Below are 6,743 nucleotides of genomic sequence, written 5' to 3' on the forward strand. Positions count from 1 at the left end.
TCTCCATGGAGATAGATAAGTGACCCAAAGCAGCTAAGTATACATACCTTGTCCTCAATGCTTTACTGTGTAACATTCCACGCAAAGCAATAACATCTCCATGGAGACAAGCAGGTGATGTTCCCCACACCGACAGGCACCGACAGTGGTTACGTACCTGCTGAAGACAAAGTTATAATATTTAATTCCTGGTGTGAAGCATGGATTAAGGAAGATGGAGGAAATCTTGGAGTCAAAACTGTTTTCTCTCCTGTCCAAAAACTTATCTGTGAGTAGCTTGAGTTTCAGGAATCAGAACATGACATTTCTCTGGTCAGATTTGTCCTGTCCCCTATGGCATCGCTGTCCAGAGAGGATAAAAACAGTCTCTTTCTGACATAAACCAGGGCTATTTTTATCGTTGCCCACCAAAACTGTGACCATCAGCAGTGGAGAGTGTCTTGTGACGGTCCAGACTTGTGCCTTTTGCAGTACAGTTCAAACTAGTGATACGAATTTAGGAACGAGCCGGCTCTTTTGAACGGTTCTTTAACGTTAACGGTTGGATCCGGATCAAATTTTGAATATTTTTTTGTTTCTAATTTGTATGCGTTTTTATCCTAATTAAAACTGAACTGAAACAAGAATCAGTATAAAAGCAGAGCAGGCGACACGAGCGAGAACTTTGTGCACAAAAAGACGTATTTGGCATCAGTTACTTTTAACATTATTATTGTTATAGTGCAGTGTTTTCTTTAGACTGCAGTTGTCCCTCGCTATGTTCACCTTACGTGGTCTCGCTGTTTCACTGATTTTTTTTTTGTGATAGTGTAAATAAGAGGATACGATTCAACCCGTGCAGAGAAAATGACAAAAAGACTGAAACATGAACTGAGGAACTAAAACAAGCATCACATTTGAGAGAATTTTTGTACAGATTTAAACTACAGGGCAGTTTTTTGATGTAGAATAAGACAGAATATTTTGTTGGTGGATGGAATTATGATACAGTGGTCCCTTGATATATCGCGGTTCACCTCTCGCAGATTTTTTTTTTTTTTTGTGTGTGATTTTCCATGCTTTTTTTTACGGCGTATGAAAGTGCATTGTGTTCTGCTTCCTGATTGGCTGACAGACGGTAGTGTCCATTGTCCATCAGTCTCCTCCGTGCCGTTTCTCTTGTACAGTACAGAATGCGTCCTGCTTGACAAATTTACATAAATGTTCGATTGACGCTACAGCGGAGCAACGCCAGGACGGAGAGGCACGGTCAGAGGAACTGTGAAATACGCGTGAGTCACTATTAATTAATTAAACAAGAGAGAAATGTGAGAAAATGTTCATGCCTGTGTGAGAAAAGTGTATAACGTGTGTGGTGAGGGGTTTTACAGCCTTAAAACATATATAATAATTAAAAATAAAGCTGATACTTCGCGGATTTCGTCTATTACGGGTTATTTTTAGAACGTGACCTCCGTGATAAACGAGGGACCACTGTATAAACTCACTCTCACTCTCAGTTTGAACCAGTTTATGTCGCTGTTTTACTTAGGAAGCATGACACAATCGGTGCGTAGTTCAACTATTGTCCAGGCGGGTAAATCAGGTAGTTTTGGCAAGTACGAGGGCTGGAACGTCCAGAGGTGCAGGTAGGTATCGGGCTGGCTAGCTAGCAGGCAGAAAGACAGGCAGACAAGTACCTAAAATAAGACAGAGGCGCTAGAGACGTATCAACGACAAAGTGGCGAGGAGTACACGGAAAACCAGACGTCTTATACTGCAGGTAACTAGGGAAATTGGATCCAGATGTGCCAGCTGTCAGATCAGGGAAGCCGACGCCCCGGTGGTTGGAGAGACAAACAACATAGAAGAAAGAGGGAGACAATGGAAAAAACAGGAGTACGGAGGATCCTGACATTTTAAACAGATCTGAGGCTTGGTCGTTTCTCTCTGTGATTAGTTTGTAGATAAAACGAGTTCTCACATTGGCTTCTGTCATATAAAAACACAGAAAAAGAGCCTTTGAGAAATGAACGGATCCAAAAGATTCGGATTCCATAAAAGACCTGCAACTTCCATCGCTATTTTAAAGCTTTGTACAGACTCCTGTCTTTAAATCGTTTTTGTTTTTTTGGACAGAAGTAACACCGGTACACATATAGTCATTGCTCACCTTGAAGCCTGCTCGTGTTCCGGTCAATATTCCATTTGTTTCGCTCTGGCTTTTTCGATAATGGAAATAAGAGGTGGGTAGAGGCAGCAATGTGGTAACTACAGACCAAATATTCTGCTAATGTTAAGTCTGTGGTTTCGAAAATGGATTTATTGCAAATGAAGTGATGCGTCTTGTGTTTATTTTTAACCACAGCTGATATTATTATTACTGTGCCAGTGTGTGTCCATTGCGTCTTGTAACCTTGGAGATTGGTTTCAGCGTTGGCTCATTTAGTTCGGAGAAAGGTCCGTCTGTTTCTGAAGGTGGCAGGTTTGGAGAACACAGTGTTTTTTAAAAGTTCATGATGTGATTGGGTCTAAATCAGTCTGTCAAATCAGCTTGTTTCAACTTTGTGATTGCTGCCACGACTTTTGAAGCTATTTTGAAGGTTAAAGTTAAAGGTAATAACCATAGACTGTGTAGATAAATGGATGTAGTTAACCTGCGAGCCGCCGCTGAACAGATTTGATTGACAGTGTTGCTAAGCGCCCACTCCCCGCTATACCAGCAATGGGGCGTTACCTTCAACAGCCTCGCTACGGATTGGCTCTTTGGTTGTTATGATACTCGTGGTCGGGTCTGACTGAAGCCGAGCGCTATGGTCGACGTCACACTCCCTCAACCCACTTTTTTATACAGTCTATGGTAATAACTATAAACTAAACCAAGATCTTTAAGGTTTTCTTTCCTCCATCTCTTTCGTTCCCTCATCCTCTACAAATACAGACGAGAACAGAAATACAGATTGAACCTGGATTAAACTGGGGCTGAACCAGGACTAAACCAGGACTAAAACAGGACTAAACCAGGACTAAACCAGGACTAAACCAGGACTAAAACAGGACTAAATCAGGACTAAATCAGGACTAAACCAGGACTATACCAAGACTGAACTAGGACTGAACCAGGACTAAACTGGGGCTGAACCTGGACTAAACCAGGACTAAAACAGGACTTAACCAGTATTAAACCAGGACTAAGCCAGGACTGAACAAGGACTTAACCAGGATTTAACCAGTACTAAACTAGGACTAAACAAGAACTAGACCAGGACTGAACCAGGACTATACCAGGACTGAATCAGGACTAAACCAGGACTGATCCAGGACTAAACATGGACTGAACCAGGACTGAAGCAGGACTATACCGGGACTAAACCAGGACTGAACCAGAACTAAACCAGGACTAAACCAGGACTATACCAGGTTTGAACCAGGTCTAAACCACTAAATACGAACATCACTGAATCAGGATCAAACCAGAACTAAAACCTCTTTGTAAACTCAACAGAACTGAATCTCATCATATCATATTTACCATAAACCAGGTGAAAGGTAAAAATGTGGTGAAAATGTAAATTATACCATATTTCAGCGACCTGCTTCTGACCAAACCTCCTCATCAAATCTAATCAGGTTCAGGCCTGGTTAGTACTTGGAGCCACAGTGTTGCCATCATCGTTTCCTTGCCGTAGACGCCCACATTGCCCGGTAGGAACGTGGTGTGTGTCTGAGGAGCCGATGGTGCAGACTGGCAGCCTCACTTCTGTCAGTGTGTCCCAGGTCAGGTATTATAGGCGAGAAGGAATGAATAAACTACTTTGCGCATCTGGAAAAGCACTACATAAGACAAATGCATTATTATCATTTGACCAACCCAATCTTGTATTCAATGTAATGTATGTAAACTGTTGCTCTTAAGTGGCTTATGTACAGGTCTCATTCTTTGTCCTTTATTTCTGACTTGGTTAATCATTTTTTAAAAGTCACCTTCCATCACAGAGGTCACGAATGTTAATCTTAAACCCGATACACTTTGTTCTAGTTTACTTCACTGGACTCCAAAAAATTCTGTCATTCAAAGTGTCAGATGTTCGTATTTTTGTAACAGTATTTTGTACATAGAGCTTAAGTATGTATTTATTTTCTACAGCAGCTTGTAATGTTTATGTGTTTGACAGAATTGCAGATTTGAACTATTTTTAAAGTTGTCATTTGGGATTTGTAAAAACGCTTTTGCCTCGTGATTATATGTATGTTATTATGGATTTTAAAATGAACAAAGCTTCTATTTATATAACATTATTGGTGTTACAAGGATTTGTGCTGATAATGTTGATTAAATGTTGTCATGAGTCAAAGGGCGGCTGACTGAGTTCTTACGAGTCACATGGGCCTTCTGGTAATTATTCATTCATGTAGTGCTCAGTCTAATTATGTATGATTTATGCATATTAAAAGACCTGAAAAGTGCAGTCTGAAAGGAAATAATACAGTCATTATCCTCAAATTAATTTCATATTTTGTGAGACAGGAGTCCTATTGTGATACCATTTGGCAGAAATTCTAAATTAAAACTGCAAAGAGATTTAACGATTTTAATTAAGGCCTATTCATGCGTCGGGTCTGGGAACGAGCTCACAGGACAGTAAACAGGGACGAGGGGGCCGATCCGCTTTCGAGGACCTGAGATGCTGTTTGGGAGAAGTTGGACTGCAGATGGCGCTATTCCCCTGCACAGGAGGTAAGTGAATGGATCTAAAATGTGTGTAAATCAGCCACAAGACACGTCACCCTAACGTCATGCGACCGTTCTAAAGAAGCATCCAAAAACACAATGATCTGTTGTAAAAGAAGCTTTATTTTGAAAGTGAGAATGTTTGTTTCTTTTTCGAAGGACTTTTGATGAGTTAATTTGAATACTTGATAGACATAACATTTTAATTTGAATTTCCTGATTACTCAAATGGTGCCACTTGGAAGCCATGAGTCACTTACAGAAGGAGTTGGACAAATCTCAAATCTCAGAAGCTAAAAAAAGGTCGGGCCAGGTCAGTGCACAGATTGGAAACTGCTGGGAATATCAGATACCACAGTGTTGTTGTGTCATTAGGCAAGGCACTTTACGAACATTGCCTAGTATGAAAGTGGTGCATGTGTGAGTGTCGCTGGCGGTCGGAGGAGCCGATGGCAACTGTGGCCACAATAGTAGTTTACCATCGAGTGTGAAGTGAATGAATAATGCTCTGTACTGTGCGTCTTTGAGTGTCCAAAAATATATATATGTAAATCAGATACATTATTATTATTACTGTTGTTGTTGTTGTTGTTATTGTTTTTGTGGTTGTTGTTATTGCTGTTGTTATTATTATCATCATCATCATCATCATCATTATTAACAATTTCTGACATTTTTAGAAAGGTCTGATCAAAGTTTCACCGAAGAACATCATGAACCATGGGGCCCTTAATGGAAAGACGCTGGAGGGCTCCAAAGAACAGTTCAATAAAATCAATCTGGAAAATGAACAGTTATAAGCGCTCTCCTGGGCACAAATACTGACGACTGTGACGTAGCCTGATCCCAGCAAACACGACAATGAATGTTTGAGTGAGTGGAGTTTGGATGTCCTGTTAAAGGTCCTATATTACACAAAATGGAATATAGGAATATATAATATAATATATATATAATATATATATATAATGGAAATCTTGAGAGGATTTATCCATGTTATAATGCTCTCCAAGGCTCAAAATGCTGTGTTCCACCTTGTGATGTCATGAACCGGTAATTTTCAAGTTAGCAGCTACTTTTTACCTTTAGTTCAGTGGAGATTGGCAAGTCGAGGGGCTGAAATTATCCAAATGATTTAAAAACACAGTGGAGCACTTCCTGTATTACCACATGATGACATCACAAGGTGGAACAGAGTGTTTTCTCAGCCTAAATATGCAGAGTTTGTGTGTTAAACATGTGTGAATGAAACAAAACACAACTCCAGGTCTGTTTGTGATGAGGAAACAACATTATGGGCAATATGGGACCTTTAATATGTGATTTTTTGCCAAATAAATAAATAAATAATATATGTTCTTTAATTCCAACGTAAACACCCAAAGCTAGACTAATGAACGCAGTTGAGCCGTTGGTGTGTTTTGTAGATTGCAGAGTGACCACATAGATACGTTGCAGTTTGTTTCTGCTGCTGTGTCTGCTCTTCTCACTCTGAGCGCGCCCACGCACCCTCCACGTCGCCGAGCATAAAACTGTCATTAAAGCCACATTAAGGAGACATTTCCTCCGATCGCACTTGATTTGCTGTGCCCTTGACGCTAACAGGGAGCAGAGTCGTGCAAAGAGCTTTGTGTTCTGCAGAAGAGGGACTACGGCCTTGTGTATGTGTTGACTTGAATCCAGATTATGTTGAGGTATTTACTTTTGATTGTTATGTACGGACAATATACTGTACTGTATATATAAATGGACATAGCTAACCCGCTAACCGCTGCCTTCTACATAGGAAGTGATCATGGACGCGCTTCTGGCTCCAATTCACTTTCTATTGAAAAACTTTCACCCCTCTCTCTGTAACTGCCGCTGTCAGACTCGTCATTTTAGTCTTGAAATGTTCGTATTAACCCGCGCTACATGATCCTGGTGTTTTTATTTGGCTATTGTGGCCGGAAATCAAGATATGAACATTAATAACAGAGAAAACAGGTTTGATTGACAGCGTTGCTAAGGGGCGTTACCTCGGTTGCTATGA

This window comes from Periophthalmus magnuspinnatus, chromosome 8 (assembly GCF_009829125.3).
Source record: "Periophthalmus magnuspinnatus isolate fPerMag1 chromosome 8, fPerMag1.2.pri, whole genome shotgun sequence".
Lineage (NCBI taxonomy): Eukaryota > Metazoa > Chordata > Actinopteri > Gobiiformes > Gobiidae > Periophthalmus > Periophthalmus magnuspinnatus.